This window comes from Silene latifolia, chromosome Y (genome assembly GCF_048544455.1).
Source record: "Silene latifolia isolate original U9 population chromosome Y, ASM4854445v1, whole genome shotgun sequence".
NCBI lineage: Eukaryota > Viridiplantae > Streptophyta > Magnoliopsida > Caryophyllales > Caryophyllaceae > Silene > Silene latifolia.
Window position 1 is genome coordinate 132,949,977 of NC_133538.1, and position 17,066 is coordinate 132,967,042.

The window sequence follows — 17,066 nt, forward strand, 5'->3', positions numbered from 1 at the left end:
GTTGAAAGTGCTAGAAAGTCTTACTTAGACGATATAGAAGCCCTTGAAGAGGAGGAGGTTTCTTGTTCATCAACTCCATCACCACCACCATCTACTACCAAAAAGATGGTGAGACTTTCCGATCACTCAAAGCCCACCGCGGCCATGCTTCCGGCCGGAATCACAACCACTCAAATCACCGCGCCGGACTTCGAGATCAAACCGGCTTTCATTAGCCTAGTGGAGAGAAAGCAATTTGGAGGAAGTCCTTTGGAGGATCCCAATTTGCATGTGCAAAACTTTTGTGACTATTGCTCCATGATCCTTCAAACGGGCGTCACTCAAGCCCAAATAAGGGAAATACTTTTCCCTTTCTCTTTGAAGGACAAGGCCAAGCTTTGGATCAATAGCCTTGACCGCACCGCCATGGGAATCACCAATTGGGAGACATTGGCTCTTGCTTTCTACCAAAAGTTTTTTCCACCGGAGAAAACTCAAACTTTGAGGAGCCAAATCACCGGATTCCATCAACAAGCTCTTGAGAGCTTATATGAAGCTTGGGAGAGGTACAAAGACCTTCAAAGGCAATGCCCACATCATGGGCTAGATGATTGGTTTCTAGCAATAACATTCTACAATGGATGTTGTGCCGAGTCCCGAAGGATTCTTGATTCCGCCAACAATGGGCAGTTTGATCAAATTGACACCGACCTTGCTCATGCCACGATCGAATCTATGGCGGTCCATGATGCCCAATATGTCAATTCCCGAGTTGTGCCACCCAAAGGTAAAGAAGAATCCTCTAACAACTCCGTTTTTCTAGCTCAAATTGCCTTGCTCCAACAACAATTGGCGGAAAGAGATGCTAAAGATTCCATCCAACAACTCAATGTTGTATCTTCAACAAGCCAAATCATTGTTTGTGACGGTTGTGGAGGAGCGGGTCATTATGCCGCTCATTGCCGAGCCCCCATTGAAGAGGTAAACGCTTTTCAAGCTTTAAGACAAAGTTCATATCCACCGAGTACATTTTCCAACACATATAACCCGAATTCAAAATTTCATCCAAACTTGTCTTACACTAGCAACAATGTGCTTAACCCTCAACCCCCACCACAACAAAATTCCTATGTTCCTCAACAGCAAAAGTATATCCCTCCGCCGGGTTATCAGAATCAACAAAGGCCCCCACAAAACAATTACCAACAAAATCCACCACAAAATGGCCAACAAAACAATCAAGGAGTTGGTAAGCTCGAGGGTATGATAATCCAAATGCAAAGGGAATTGTTGGCTCAAATTCAAAAAAATGATCAAGCTCATAGTGCCGCGGTCAAGATGTTGGAACAACAAGTGGCTCAACTAGCCGCTTCTAATTCTCAAAGGAAGAATGGTCAACTACCTCCCCAAGGTGAGCAACCACATGAAACCGTTAATTCTATTTCCTTGAGAAGTGGTTCAAGCTATGATGGGCCATCCATGACTTTGGATGAAGAGGTAGTTGTTAAAAAGGCTAAGCTTGGGGGAAATGACAAAAGGAAGGCTAGTGAAGAGCCTATTGTTAAAGATCGTGTGCCATTCCCTCATCGATTGTTGATGCTAAAGAGGAAGAGCAAGCTTGATGCCAAAGATGCAGGGTCTCCTATGCCAGATGAAAGTGATGAGGTGGTTGTTGAAGAAATCTCTCCTAATACTAAGGAGAGTGATGCCGTTTCAAAGAAAATGGATGCTCCCAAGGAAAATGAGAAAGAGATAGTGAAAGATGTGGAGGATGCTCCTCCCAAAGAAGTTGTTCAAGTACCATTTCCCCATCTTCTTGCAAAGCACAAGGAGGAAGGTAAGTTTGCTAAATTTTTGGAAGTTTGTAAGAATTTGCAAGTCACCATCCCGTTTATGGAATTGATTACCCAAGTCCCTTCTTACGCAAAGTTTATGAAGGAAATCCTCTCAAAGAAGCGATCCTTCAATGAGGTTGAGACCATTGCTTTCACCGAAGAGTGTAGTGCACTCTTACAAAACAAGTCTCCCCCGAAACTTAAGGACCCCGGTAGCTATTCTATTCCTTGCACTATAGGCAAATATACCATTGATAAGGCCCTTTGCGACCTAGGTGCTAGTGTAAGTGTCATGCCTTACTCTCTTTATGAAAAACTTAACATGGGTGCTTTAAAATGCACAAGTACAACATTGCAAATGGCGGACCGTTCTTTAAAGCGACCTCTAGGTGTCTTAGAAGATGTTCCCGTCAAAGTTGGCAAGTTTTTCATACCCGTTGACTTCCTCATACTTGATATGGCCGAGGACTTACAAACCCCAATTATATTGGGTAGGCCATTTTTACGCACCGCGGGTGCGTTAATTGATGTGAAAAATGGGAGGTTGACATTAGAAGTGGGTGATGATCGGGTTTCCTTTAGCAAAAACAACACCATTAGAAGCCCAATGTTACAAGAGTCTTGTTATTTATTTAGCACTGTGGACTCTTCTTATGCCTCTACTATGCTTGGATCCTCACTAATGGATCCGTTGGAGGACGATATGGGTGTTGTTTGCTTTGTAGGTGACGATGCTAAGGGCACTATTGCTAAGGGCACTATTGCTAAGAGTGCCAAAAAGAAGAAAGGGAAGTTTTATTTGAAGAATTTCAAATGGTTGCGGAATGCAAAGATAGCTATGCAATGGAGCTTGGTTGGTGGCAAGCTCAAGAACAAAACTTGACTCAAATAGCTTCTTACGTCGTACGGGACGTTAAACCAGCGCTTCTTGGGAGGCAACCCAAGCTTTTTATTGCTTTTATTTATTTTTGTTTTTAAAATTTCTGCATTTTATTGTTTTTCGTAGATTAGTAATAAAATACTTGACTTGATAATGTCTCTTTGTGATTTTTAGGTGAAAATGAAGGAAGAAGAATTAAAAGAGAATATGTCACGCAGCCCCATGCAAGAACCCCGTTCGGGGACGTGGTTTTCGAAAAACGAGAAGGAGTTAAAACAAATGCGGAAAAGAGTCAAAACCCAAAGAGGAGGTCAACCCCGATCGAGGTTGGGTGGCCCCGATCGGGGTCATGGTTCTGTGACTTCTTGGCCTTTGTTCTATACGGGTAAAAAAAAAGGGGTAGATTTCTTTCTATCATTCACACATACCCGATGGTACTCATTTCCTCCTTTCTCTCTCGTTTCTTCACATTCCTTTACTAAAGTCACAAAGAAACATTTACATCCCCTCGAATTCATGCTAGCTTGGGGGAGATTAGCAAGTCGAGTATGTTTTTAATTGCTTTGTATTTTAGTTTAGATCTTGCATCCCATTAAACATAACCTCTAGTCCTTCCTGTTTTGTGCTTTGAGCCATTTTTATGGTTTGATTGGGTGTTTTGGATAGTTGGCACATTGAGGACAATGTGATGTTTAGCTTGGGGGGAGATGTTGCATTTGCATATAGTATAGTTTGCATGTAGTGTAGAACATTTGCATATAGTATAGTTTGCATGTAGTGTAGAAAATTTGAAAATTTTTGAGAGAAATTTTTGCTTTTTGCTTGCTTTTGCCTAATTTCCTCTTTGCTTATCCTAATAATGGCTTGTTGCTAATGATTTATTCTTTCATGTTGGGATATTAGCTACATGGGGATGTCTTGACATAGTAGGTGGGAGATGGAGTATGAACCGAATAGGCTTGATCTTGACTTGCGGCAAGCTACAAATTGGTAAGGTAGAGCCTCTTTTGACCGAAGCATCCATATCCGGTCTCTCTTAGGTGAGTGTAGGTCTCCTTATGATGTGTGTTACATCAAAACGCACAAGTATGGTCTTCATGTCATCTCTTGGTAAGCATGCATTGATTTGTTATAGCATTTTGGAGCCATTCACATGATATAATTGCCTTTTTGACCCCTTTCATAAACAATTTTCCCTAGCTACATTATAACTTGCCTACCTTGTTGAGCTAGTAGCTTGTTTGGTCTTGTTTGGGTGCTCAATTGGGATTTGTTTCAAAGGTTGGAAAATCATGTGAGCTTGGTCTTAATGCTCGAGGAAAAAAATGAAAGAGAAAAATGAAAAAATGATGAAAAAGCAAAAATGAGAATGAAAAAAATTGGAAAAAGATATGAGAAAAAGCATGAAAATGAAAGAAGGAGTATGAATTGAAAAGAAAGAGAAAAAGAAGAAGAAAAGATGTGAGAAATTCTCAAGCATTATCCCTATATTTTGGAGAAATTTCTTTGGTTTGAATTGAAAAATTGGGTTAGAATTGGGATTGAGCATCCTTACATTTTGGTAGTTGCTAGTTTGACTTAGCTCCACATTACCATAATTCATTTGTTCCCCCTTCTTACCCATGTTTATTGCCTTCTTTTTACCCATTTGGCTTCTTTATCATGCTTGCATTTGATTGTTTTGGTTTGCTATTTTTGACATGTTTACCATATTAGATTGCGGGCACATTATTATAAGTCGAGGATAGTTGAGTGTTTATTCACAAAAATTGTTCTTTCACATAAAAAGAGCTTGAGTGCCCCGTGAGAGTCCATAAGTCAAAGGATCATGCAAGAGCTTAAAGGTTCATTCAAATTTTTCTATGCTACGCCGTCATGTAAATCTCAACCATGCTTTGCTTTATTCCTTGCCCATGTTGTTTCGGGTTTCTAAATCATTATGCTTAGCATGTTTGGATATTGCAATTGATGGGATTTGGTTTTTTGCTTGAGGACAAGCAAGGGTTTAGCTTGGGGGAGTTTGATAAGTGCATATTTTATATACTTCCATCCCCTATATTAGCTTCATTTTATTTGATATTTAGCACTTATTATAGTTTCTTAAGCTAATATTTGTTTTTCTAGTGTATTTGCTTGTCTTAACATGTTTTTGTAGGAATCTAAGCATTTAGAGGCTTTTTCCTATCATTTTATACACTAAGTTCATTAAGCTAATCAAGACCAAGTGTGGACTAAGCATGGAGTATTGGCATGGGTTTGCATGAAGAAATTGGTGGATCAAATTGTGTAATTCAAGTGTTGTCAACAACCAAAATCAAGCCCAACTTCAAAGTCCAAGTCAATGGGAAAAGCATGGGATTCTAAAAGTTCCTAAGATGCCAAATGATAGCATTAACCGGGTGATTAATCGCACAATTAATCACCAACATTGGATACCATTTGCAATTAAGAGAGGAATTAAGAGAAATAACACGGAGACACACGACCCCGATCGGGGCCATGCAACCCCGATCGGGGCCATAGTCATCTTGGCTTTTACGTTATGCTCTCCTCTCCTATAAATAGGAGAGGTGTTCCGAGGTCTTAGGCATCCAATTTCACGTCCCATTTCCATCTTAGAATAGCCTCAAGCTTTATAATTCTCTCATTAGTTTTCATATTTTGTTTTCAATATTGTTAAGCATTTGGTTCTTAAACATTTGGTTATTTCATACATTCAAGCATTTGGTTACAATTTGTTCTTCTATACAAATTAATCTCTATTGAGGTATTCTTATTTCTAGTTTGCAAATTTACATCTCTATCTTAGCTTACACATAGTTTATAATTAAAGTACTTAATTTAGATTACATTAGCATTATTTCTTATACATGTTATATCATCTAGTTCTTATAAATCATTTAATCATGTTTATCATTTCTCTTAATATAACTTACAATTTACACTTTAACATGAGTAGCTAAATCTCTTAGTCTAAGGGCTAGGGGAGCCATGCATAAATCAAATATATAACATGATAAGATAGGTTAAAAATAATATTGTCTAAATTGCTTCTATCACATGCTTGTGCCACAATGTTTAATCTTTGTTTAGGGCCCTATTCATTTGATTAAGTTTGTTTATCCGTTCTATAAGTCGAGAGGCACGGAATTGAATTAGACTAAGCATGTGTAGTAGGACGAACTAGTCATGGACGAGAGTTTCTCTAGGACCCGGTCTATGGTTGATGCTAATATCGTAAGATGGGTATCTTTAAGCCTAAGCAATTGACAATGTTATTAGTACCGCATTTATCATGATCGTATATTTACCCTTGCATGTGTGACCCGAACCCCTTAGACTCCCTTTTATTATATAATTTACATCAAAATTCTTATTAATCATCAAAACAACCAAACCAAACCAAATCGTAATCGACCTTGATAAAAATCTACCCATAGCAATTCACGAAGTAATTCCCGTTTCCTTGTGTTCGACCCCTATTGCTACATTAACTTGTTGTTTAGGGAATTTATCTTTGCATAGGTACGCGATAAGCCTATCATAAGCTGACCAACAATCAACCACAGCATCTGCTATATACCGAGGTGGTTTTAGAGATGCAAAAAGATATCGGGTACCCACGACATTCTTAAACTCAAAGAGCTTCTCACTGGTTCAGACGTTACACAAAACAAGTCAATTAATTACACATATGTACATTATCTTTATTAATAATGCACATAATACCCAAACAAAATGTACAGAATGATTAAATAAAAGAAACATATTGAGTAGAATAAAATATACCTAGCAAGAACAGTGCCTTTTCCCTTGGTGTAGTAGACGTAGTCAGCAATACAATGCTGAAACTTAGATGGCTCTGTACATGGGTCAGTGTCTCCTCTTAGTAAATCAAGTTCAGTACTAATATCTAAGCTTGGATTGGGATTGGTTGCCTTAGGTTCTTCACTATAATCTTCAGATAACATGCTACATACAAGGGTATTTATAAGATTATCCGTATTGGCTTCTTCCTCATTCTCCACGTCACTATCAACATAAAGATGCTTCGAATCATTTCGTACATTTTTGTCATCATCTTTCTTGTTGTCAACATTCCCATTTTCACACTCCCCTTCTGACACCTCTTTCTTGTTGTCACACTCCCCTTCTGACACCTCTGTGTTGTTGTCTTCATTCCCATTTTCAACCTCAACTGTTTCAACTTTGTTTTCTTCTGACTCTCCTTTTGACACCACTTCCTTGTTATCTTCATTCCCATTGTCAACTAATTCACCTTCTTTTCTCAATGCACAAGGCTTCTGGAATAGTTGAAATGTATCAAATTAAAGAACAATACACTTAAGCACCAAGTTAACATAATATAACAAAAAATATGATCAACATATTTACCTTTTTGTATGTATAAAAAATCGGCCTCTTCAATGACATGCTTTCAACCTGAATACTATTTTTTAAAGTTATGTTTACATTATTCAAAGCTTCAACAACCAAAGGATGATTACTAACATCAATCTCAAAGCATCGGAATATCAAAGAACATTAATACCAACAGAACTTTCACTATCGGAGAGTCGTGCTCATTTGACAAATTGAGTAAACTAAATGCATGATCACGAGCTTCCGAAAGCAGTCTGTTCTCCTTAATTATTGATGCTCCTTTTTCTAACTTAGCCTTAACAGATGATATGTTCTGAGCTAAACTAGTTATACATTTAGCAAGATCAAGAATATACTCCTCCGTGTAGTCCTTTGTTTGATAGACAGATTCGACACCTATATTCTCAACCACCTCCTCCATTGGTGCTTCCAATTTACCATTTCCAAACATACCACTTTTCATCTCATCCTTCTCTCTCGATGATAACAAACTACTAGTCCAACCTACCAACGTATAATAATCTCTTTCAACTTTTCGTTCCACATGAACAATGCGATCAACATAGATAAGCTGCAAAAAAAAAAAAAAAAAAAAAAATAATTACAAGAGAATGAAAACGTACCTTCCAATGTTAAATTAATTTATGAACTTCAAATATATTTTTTGGGACTTTTTACCTCCAAAAACAACAGTGGCCCGCCGAAGTGAGTCTCCTTTTCCACCCACTCAATCTTGCTTTCTTGCAAACTTTTTAACAAAAAGGAACACCAATTGTAATCTTTGATTTCATCAACATTCATCAACAATTTTAAAACATGATGATTAACCAAAGGCTTTTGCGTGTTTCTCATTAGCAAAGAAACAGCAAACACAACAAAGTTAACCTTGAATTCATCACCACCATGATCATGATTTATCAACCAATTCTCAAGCGTTTTGAGTGGAACTTTTCCATCTTTTATACCAAATTGTTGCTTCCATTTGCCATAAAACTCTTGAAACTCTTCTGATTTAGTATGAGTTTTGGATAATTCAACTGTTTTAGGGCCTATTGGAAATCCAAATGTTGATCTTACATCAGAAACCTTCAAGTACAACTTCTCACCATCAAGAAGATCGATCTGATTTTGGTATGGGTTATCCGCTTAATTAACCAGTACCCAAGCTTTAAAGGAATGGAACGAACTCTTAACCAAAACAGCCCACTAAATCCAATCTCTTCTAGTGCGCACCACTGTTCGTATGACAAACGTTCAACTACCTCAACTACTCCTGTAGGAGACATTATCGTATATGCACTTTTAAACGAAGAGAAATCAAACTTCTGCTTACACTTGGAACCCAATACCATATTATTACTTACTTTACCCTTTTGAGGACTTTCTTTCTTTGCAGTAACAATTTGTTTATTAACAGAAACAATTTGTTTCTTAACTGCAAGATCATCGTCACTTTCTTCATTTATCTTCTTTGCGAAAGATTTTATAGACTTAGATTTACTGTTAATAGTAGCTGATTTACGCTTTCTTGTAAATGGAGCACATTCATTTTTACCATCAGTGGAACTTTCAGTTGGTGGAAAAATAAAAGTAACTTTTCTCCGCTTTTCAGATTTTTTATCTTCCTGCTCCATAGTCTGTAATAATAAAATGAAATTACGAAACAAGTAGAGATAATCAGCAGTTATCTAATTTTAGGAAATGTACATTAATCTCAAATATAATGTTCTTTTAGATGATTCAAAACAATTTCTATATTAATAACAAACGGCACATTAATTTAAGCTGAATGTCCATTATATTATTACCTTCAATTAAAAACCCAAAAATTCACAATTAGAGATAATCAGCAGTTACCTAATTTTACGAAATGTACATTTATAACAAATATAATGTTCTTTACATATTTCAGAACAGTTCCTATATTAAAAACAAACGACATATGATTTTAAGCTGAATGTATTATATTATTACAATCAATTGAAAATATAAAATTGACAAGTAGAAATAATCACCAGTTACCTAATTTTAGGAAATGTACATTAGTCACAAAGATAATGTACTTATAGATGATTCAGAAAGATTTCTATATTAAAAACAATACGCACATTAATTTAAAGCTGTATGAACAATATATATTATTTCCTTCAATTAAAAATTCAAAATTAACAGAAACTAGAAAGTAAATGTTAAAAGAATACTTCAGAGATATAAAATTAGGGAAGAACAATGCGAATGTGTTTCTAAAGGTAGAAAAAATAATTCATGCACATTAATCCGAATTAGTTTTTAACAGTAAAGCAGTATAAATATCAGAAATCAAAACATCAAAATTATACTGCTATTGAACAATTAAGTGATCCAAATTAAACATTATATTAAGTTATGATAGAGAAGAAACGAAATTGAAAAGAAAATACCTTAGTATAACGGAGGAAATTGGGCGTAACTTCAAAATTATCTCTTTGTTGAACAATTCTCCTATGACAACGTCTATCTGGTAATGTAAAACGACTGAGCTAAAAACTGGTTACTACTTTTATTTTTTTACTCCGTTTCTTTTTTCTTGTAGGTAGTTAGTTACTATTGTAATGTAACTGTTAAAAAATAACGGAAATGATAAATACATTTAATACCCTAAAATAGTTAGTTAGTTACCTTGAAACTTGGCCACTGTAGTCCCCGAAAGGGGTGGCTTACATGCTCCATGTGTTGGTGCGAGAATGCATGGACCCGGGATTCAACCCCTCGTCAACATATTTTTTTTTAAAAAAAAAACAAAAAAAAACGACACCGACGGACCAAGTAAACCTTTTTTTTTTTTTTTTTTTTTTTTTTTTAGTATAACGGGGGGGGGGAACAGGACGAGAAAGAGTTTAGAGTTGGATTAAGCGGATCCTTGCTTCTCATTTGAAGGCGGCAAGACAAAAAGACACCCTAGAGGGGCCGAGTGAACCCTTTTTTGGGGGCGGGTATCCTAAAACGGGACGGGGAAAGGGTTTAGGGTTTGATTAGGCGGACCGCTACCGCGGATCCCCTAATCAAACCCTAAACCCTTTCCCTTGCTTCTCATTCGAAGACGGCAAGGCAAAAAGACACCCTAGAGGGGCCGAGTGAACCATTTTTGGGGGGACCGGGTATCCTAAAACGGGACGGGAAAGGGTTTAGGGTTTGATTAGGCGGACCGCTACCGCAGATCCCCTAATCAAACCCTAAACCCTTTCCCTCGCTTCTCATTCGAAGGCGGCAAGACAAAAGGACACCCTAGAGGGGACGAGTGAACTTTTTTTGAGGGGCGGGTATCCTAAAACGGGACGGGAAAGGGTTTAGGGTTTGATTAGGCGGACCGCTACCGCGGATCCCCCTAATCAAACCCTAAACCCTTTCCCTTGCTTCTCATTCGAAGGCGGCAAGACAAAAAGACACCCTAGAGGGGACGAGTGAACCCTTTTTGGGGGGGGCGGGTATCCTAAAACGGGACGGGAAAGGGTTTAGGGTTTGATTAGGCGGACCGCCACCGCGGATCCCCCTAATCAAACCCTAAACCCTTTCCCTTGCTTCTCATTCGAAGGCGGCAAGACAAAAAGACACCCTAGAGGGTCCGAGTGAACCCTTTTGGGGGGACCGGGTATCCTAAAACGGGACGGGAAAGGGTTTAGGGTTTGATTAGGCGGACCGCCACCGCAGATCCCCTAATCAAACCCTAAACCCTGCTTCTCCTTCGAAGGCGGCAAGACAAAAAGAGACCCTAGAGGGGACGAGTGAACCCTTTTTGGGGGGACCGGGTATCCTAATACGGGACGGGAAAGGGTTTAGGGTTTGATTAGGCGGACCGCCACCGCGGATCCCCCTAATCAAACCCTAAACCCTTTCCCATGCTTCTCATTTGAAGGCGGCAAGACAAAAAGACACCCTAGAGGGGACGAGTGAACCCTTTTTTGGGGGCGGGTACCCTAATACGGGACGGGAAAGGGTTTAGGGTTTGATTAGGCGGATCGCTACCGCGGATCCCCCTAATCAAACCCTAAACCCTTTCCCATGCTTCTCATTCGAAGGCGGCAAGACAAAAAGACACCCTAGAGGGGACGAGTGAACCATTATTGGGGGGACCGGGTATCCTAAAACGGGACGGGAAAGGGTTTAGGGTTTGATTAGGCGGACCGCTACCGCAGATCCCCCTAATCAAACCCTAAACCCTTTCCCTTGCTTCTCATTCGAAGGCGGCAAGACAAAAAGACACCCTAGAGGGGATGAGTGAACCCTTTTTTGAGGGGCCGGGTATCCTAAAACTGGACGGGAAAGGGTTTAGGGTTTGATTAGGCGGACCGCTACCGCGGATCCCCCTAATCAAACCCTAAACTCTTTCCCTTGCTTCTCATTCGAAGGCGGCAAGACAAAAAGACACCCTAGAGGGGCCGAGTGAACCATTATTGGGGGGACCGGGTATCCTAAAACGGGACGGGAAAGGGTTTAGGGTTTGATTAGGCGGACCGCTACCGCATATCTCTCTAATCAAACCCTAAACCCTTTCCCTTGCTTCTCATTCGAAAGCGGCAAGACAAAAAGACACCCTAGAGGGGACGAGTGAACCCTTTTTTGAGGGGCCGGGTATCCTAAAACTGGACGGGAAAGGGTTTAGGGTTTGATTAGGAGGACCGCTACCGCGGATCCCCCTAATCAAACTCTAAACCCTTTCCCTTGCTTCTCATTCGAAGGCGGCAAGACAAAAAGACACCCTAGAGGGGACGAGTGAACCCTTTTTTGGGGGGCCGGGTATCCTAAAACGGGACGGGGAAGGGTTTAGGGTTTGATTAGGCGGTCCGCTACCGTGGATCCCCCTAATCAAACCCTAAACCCTTTCCCTTGCTTCTCATTCGAAGGCGGCAAGACAAAAAGACACCCTAGAGGGGCCGAGTGAACCCTTTTTGGAGGGACCGGGTATCCTAAAACGGGACGGCAAAGGGTTTAGGGTTTGATTAGGCGGACCGCTACCGCGGATCCCCCTAATCAAACCCTAAACCCTTGCTTCTCCTTCGAAGGCGGCAAGACAAAAAGACACCCTAGAGGGGACGAGTTAACCCTTTTTTGGGGGGCCGGGTATCCTAAAACGGGATGGGAAAGGGTTTAAGGTTTGATTAGGCGGACCGCTACTGCGGATCCCCCTAATCAAACCCTAAACCCTTTCCCTTGCTTCTCATTCGAAGGCGGCAAGACAAAAAGACACCCTAGAGGGGACGATTGAACCCTTTTTTGGGGGGCCGGGTATCCTAAAAGGACGGGAAAGGGTTTAGGGTTTGATTAGGCGGACCGCTACCGCGGATCCCCCTAATCAAACCCTAAACCCTTTCCCTTGCTTCTCATTTGAAGGCGGCAAGACAAAAAGACACCCTAGAGGGGCCGAGTGAACCCTTTTTGGGGGGACCGGGTATCCTAAAACGGGACGGGAAAGGGTTTAGGGTTTGATTAGGCGGACCGCTACCGCAGATCCCCCTAATCAAACCCTAAACCCTTTCCCTTGCTTCTCATTCGAAGGCGGCAAGACAAAAAGACACCCTAGAGGGGACGAGTGAACTCTTTTTTGGGGGGCCGGGTATCCTAAAAGGACGGGAAAGGGTTTAGGGTTTAATTAGGCGGACCGCTACCTCGGATCCCCCTAATCAAACCCTAAACCCTTTCCCTTGCTTCTCATTTGAAGGTGGCAAGACAAAAGACACCCTAGAGGGGTCGAGTGAACCCTTTTTTGGGGGGGCGGGTATCCTAAAACGGGACGGGAAATGGTTTAGGGTTTGATTAGGCGGACCGCTACCGCGGATCCCCCTAATCAAACCCTAAACCCTTTCCTTGCTTCTCATTCGAAGGCGGCAAGACAAAAAGACACCCTAGAGGGGCCGAGTGAACCATTTTTGGGGGGACCGGGTATCCTAAAACGGGACGGGAAAGGGTTTAGGGTTTGATTAGGCGGACCGCTACCGCAGATCCCCCTAATCAAACCCTACACCCTTTCCCTTGCTTCTCATTCGAAGGCGGCAAGACAAAAAGACACCCTGGAGGGGACGAGTGAACCCTTTTTTGAGGGACCGGGTATCCTAAAACGGGACGGGAAAGGGTTTAGGGTTTGATTAGGCGGACCGCTACCGCGGATCCCCCTAATCAAACCCTAAACCCTTTCCCTTGCTTCTCATTCGAAGGCGGCAAGACAAAAAGACACCCTAGAGGGGACGTGTGAACCCTTTTTTGGGGGGCCGGGTATCCTAAAACGGGACGGGAAAGGGTTTAGGGTTTGATTAGGCGGACCGCTACCGCGGATCCCCCTAATCAAACCCTAAACCATTTCCCTTGCTTCTCATTCGAAGGCGGCAAGACAAAAAGACACCCTAGAGGGGCCGAGTGAACCCTTTTTGGGGGGACCGGGTATCCTAAAACGGGACGGGAAAGGGTTTAGGGTTTGATTAGGCGGACCGCTACCGCGGATCCCCATAATCAAACCCTAAACCCTTGCTTCTCCTTCGAAGGCGGCAAGACAAAAAGAGACCCTAGAGGGGACAAGTGAACCCTTTTTTGGGGGGCCGGGTATCCTAATACGGGACGGGAAAGGGTTTAGGGTTTGATTAGGCGGACCGCTACTGCGGATCCCCCTAATCAAACCCTAAACCATTTCCCTTGCTTCTCATTCGAAGGCGGCAAGACAAAAAGACACCCTAGAGGGGACGAGTGGACCCTTTTTGGGGGCGGGTATCCTAAAAAAAGACGGGAAAGGGTTTAGGGTTTGATTAGGCGGACCGCTACCGCGGATTCCCCTAATCAAACCCTAAACCCTTTCCCTTGCTTCTCATTTGAAGGGGGCAAGACAAAAAGACACCCTAGAGGGGCCGAGTGAACCCTTTTTTGGGGGGGGGGGGGGCCGGGTATCCTAAAACTGGACGGGAAAGGGTTTAGGGTTTGATTAGGAGGACCGCTACCGCGGATCCCCCTAATCAAACCCTAAACCCTTTCCCTTGCTTCTCATTCGAAGGCAGCAAGACAAAAAGACACCCTAGAGGGGACGAGTGAACCCTTTTTTGGGGGGCCGGGTATCCTAAAACGGGACGGGGAAGGGTTTAGGGTTTGATTAGGCGGTCCGCTACCGTGGATCCCCCTAATCAAACCCTAAACCCTTTCCCTTGCTTCTCATTCGAAGGCGGCAAGACAAAAAGACACCCTAGAGGGGCCGAGTGAACCCTTTTTGGAGGGACCGGGTATCCTAAAACGGGACGGCAAAGGGTTTAGGGTTTGATTAGGCGGACCGCTACCGCGGATCCCCCTAATCAAACCCTAAACCCTTGCTTCTCATTCGAAGGCGGCAAGACAAAAAGACACCCTAGAGGGGACGAGTGAACCCTTTTTGGGGGGCCGGGTATCCTAAAACGGGACGGGAAAGGGTTTAGGGTTTGATTAGGCGGACCGCTCACGCAGATCCCCTAATCAAACCCTAAACCCTTTCCCTTGCTTCTCATTCGAAGGCGGCAAGACAAAAAGACACCCTAGAGGGGACGATTGAACCCTTTTTTGGGGGGCCGGTTATCCTAAAACAGGACGGGAAAGGGTTTAGGGTTTGATTAGGCGGACCGCACCGCGGATCCCCTAATCAAACCCTAAACCCTTTCCATTGCTTCTCATTTGAAGGCGGCAAGACAAAAAGACACCCTAGAGGGGCCGAGTGAACCCTTTTGGGGGACAGGGTATCCTAAAACGGGACGGGAAAGGGTTTAGGGTTTGATTAGGCGGACCGCTACCGCAGATCCCCCTAATCAAACCCTAAACCCTTTCCCTTGCTTCTCATTCGAAGGCGGCAAGACAAAAAGACACCTAGAGGGTACGAGTGAACTCTTTTTGGGGGCCGGGTATCCTAAAAGGACGGGAAAGGGTTTAGGGTTTAATTAGGCGGACCGCTACCTCGGATCCCCCTAATCAAACCCTAAACCCTTTCCCTTGCTTCTCATTTGAAGGTGGCAAGACAAAAAGACACCCTAGAGGGGCCGAGTGAACCCTTTTTGGGGGGGGGGGGGGGGGGTATCCTAAAACGGGACGGGAAATGGTTTAGGGTTTGATTAGGCGGACCGCTACCGCGGATCCCCCTAATCAAACCCTAAACCCTTTCCCTTGCTTCTCATTCGAAGGCGGCAAGACAAAAAGACACCCTAGAGGGGCCGAGTGAACCCTTTTTTGGGGGGCCGGGTATCCTAATACGGGACGGGAAAGGGTTTAGCGTTTGATTAGGCGGACCGCTACTGCGGATCCCCCTAATCAAACCCTAAACCCTTTCCCTTGCTTCTCATTCGAAGGCGGCAAGACAAAAAGACACCCTAGAGGGGACGTGTGAACCCTTTTTTGGGGGGCCGGGTATCCTAAAAACGGGACGGGAAAGGGTTTAGGGTTTGATTAGGCGGACCGCTACCGCGGATCCCCTAATCAAACCCTAAACCCTTTCCCTTGCTTCTCATTCGAAGGCGGCAAGACAAAAAGACACCCTAGAGGGGCCGAGTGAACCCTTTTTGGGGGGACCGGGTATCCTAAAACGGGACGGGAAAGGGTTTAGGGTTTGATTAGGCGGACCGCTACCGCGGATCCCCATAATCAAACCCTAAACCCTTGCTTCTCCTTCGAAGGCAGCAAGACAAAAAGAGACCCTAGAGGGGACAAGTGAACCCTTTTTTGGGGGGCCGGGTATCCTAATACGGGACGGGAAAGGGTTTAGGGTTTGATTAGGCGGACCGCTACTGCGGATCCCCCTAATCAAACCCTAAACCATTTCCCTTGCTTCTCATTCGAAGGCGGCAAGACAAAAAGACACCCTAGAGGGGACGAGTGGACCCTTTTTTGGGGGGCCGGGTATCCTAAAAAGACGGGAAAGGGTTTAGGGTTTGATTAGGCGGACCGCTACCGCGGATCCCCCTAATCAAACCCTAAACCCTTTCCCTTGCTTCTCATTTGAAGGGGGCAAGACAAAAAGACACCCTAGAGGGGCCGAGTGAACCCTTTTGAGAAGGGGGGGGGGGGTGGGGTATCCTAAACGGGATGGGAAAGGGTTTAGGGTTTGATTAGGCGGACCGCTACCGCGGATCCCCCTAATCAAACCCTAAACCCTTTCCCTTGCTTCTCATTCGAAGGCGACAAGACAAAAAGACACCCTAGAGGGGCCGAGTGAACCATTTTTGGGGGGACCGGGTATCCTGAAACGGGACGGGAAAGGGTTTAGGGTTTGATTAGGCGGACCGCTACCGTAGATCCCCCTAATCAAACCCTAAACCCTTTCCCTTGCTTCTCATTCGAAGGCGGGAAGACAAAAAGACACCCTAGAGGGGCCGAGTGAACCCTTTTTGGGGAGACCGGGTATCCTAAAACGGGACGGGAAAGGGTTTAGGGTTTGATTAGGCGGACCGCTACCGCGGATCCCCCTAATCAAACCCTAAACCCTTGCTTCTCCTTCGAAGGCGGCAAGACAAAAAGAGACCCTAGAGGGGACAAGTGAACCTTTTTATGGGGGGCCGGGTATCCTAATACGGGACGGGAAAGGGTTTAGGGTTTGATTAGGCGGACCGCTACCGCGGATCCCCCTAATCAAACCCTAAACCCTTTCCCTTGCTTCTCATTCGAAGGCGGCAAGACAAAAAGACACCCTAGAGGGGACGAGTGAACCCTTTTTTGGGGGGCCGGGTATCCTAATACGGGACGGGAAAGGGTTTAGCGTTTGATTAGGCGGACCGCTACTGCGGATCCCCCTAATCAAACCCTAAACCCTTTCCCTTGCTTCTCATTCGAAGGCGGCAAGACAAAAAGCCACCCTAGAGGGGACGAGTGAACCCTTTTTTGGGGGGCCGGGTATCCTAAAAAACGGGACGGGGAAAGGGTTTAGGGTTTGATTAGGCGGACGCCATCTGCGGATCCCCTAATCAAACCCTAAACCCTTTCCCTTGCTTCTCATTCGAAGGCGGCAAGACAAAAAGACACCC

At 43.5% G+C, this 17,066-nt stretch overlaps 1 non-coding gene across 1 annotated transcript; it reads right to left on the reverse strand.

The window, feature by feature from the left end:
• Nucleotides 1-477: 477 nt before the first annotated feature.
• LOC141634927 (small nucleolar RNA R71) lies at nt 478-584 on the reverse strand. The gene has a single exon (XR_012539641.1). It is a non-coding gene; the product is annotated as a small nucleolar RNA R71 (small nucleolar RNA).
• Between the last annotated feature and the right edge of the window lie 16,482 nt (nt 585-17,066).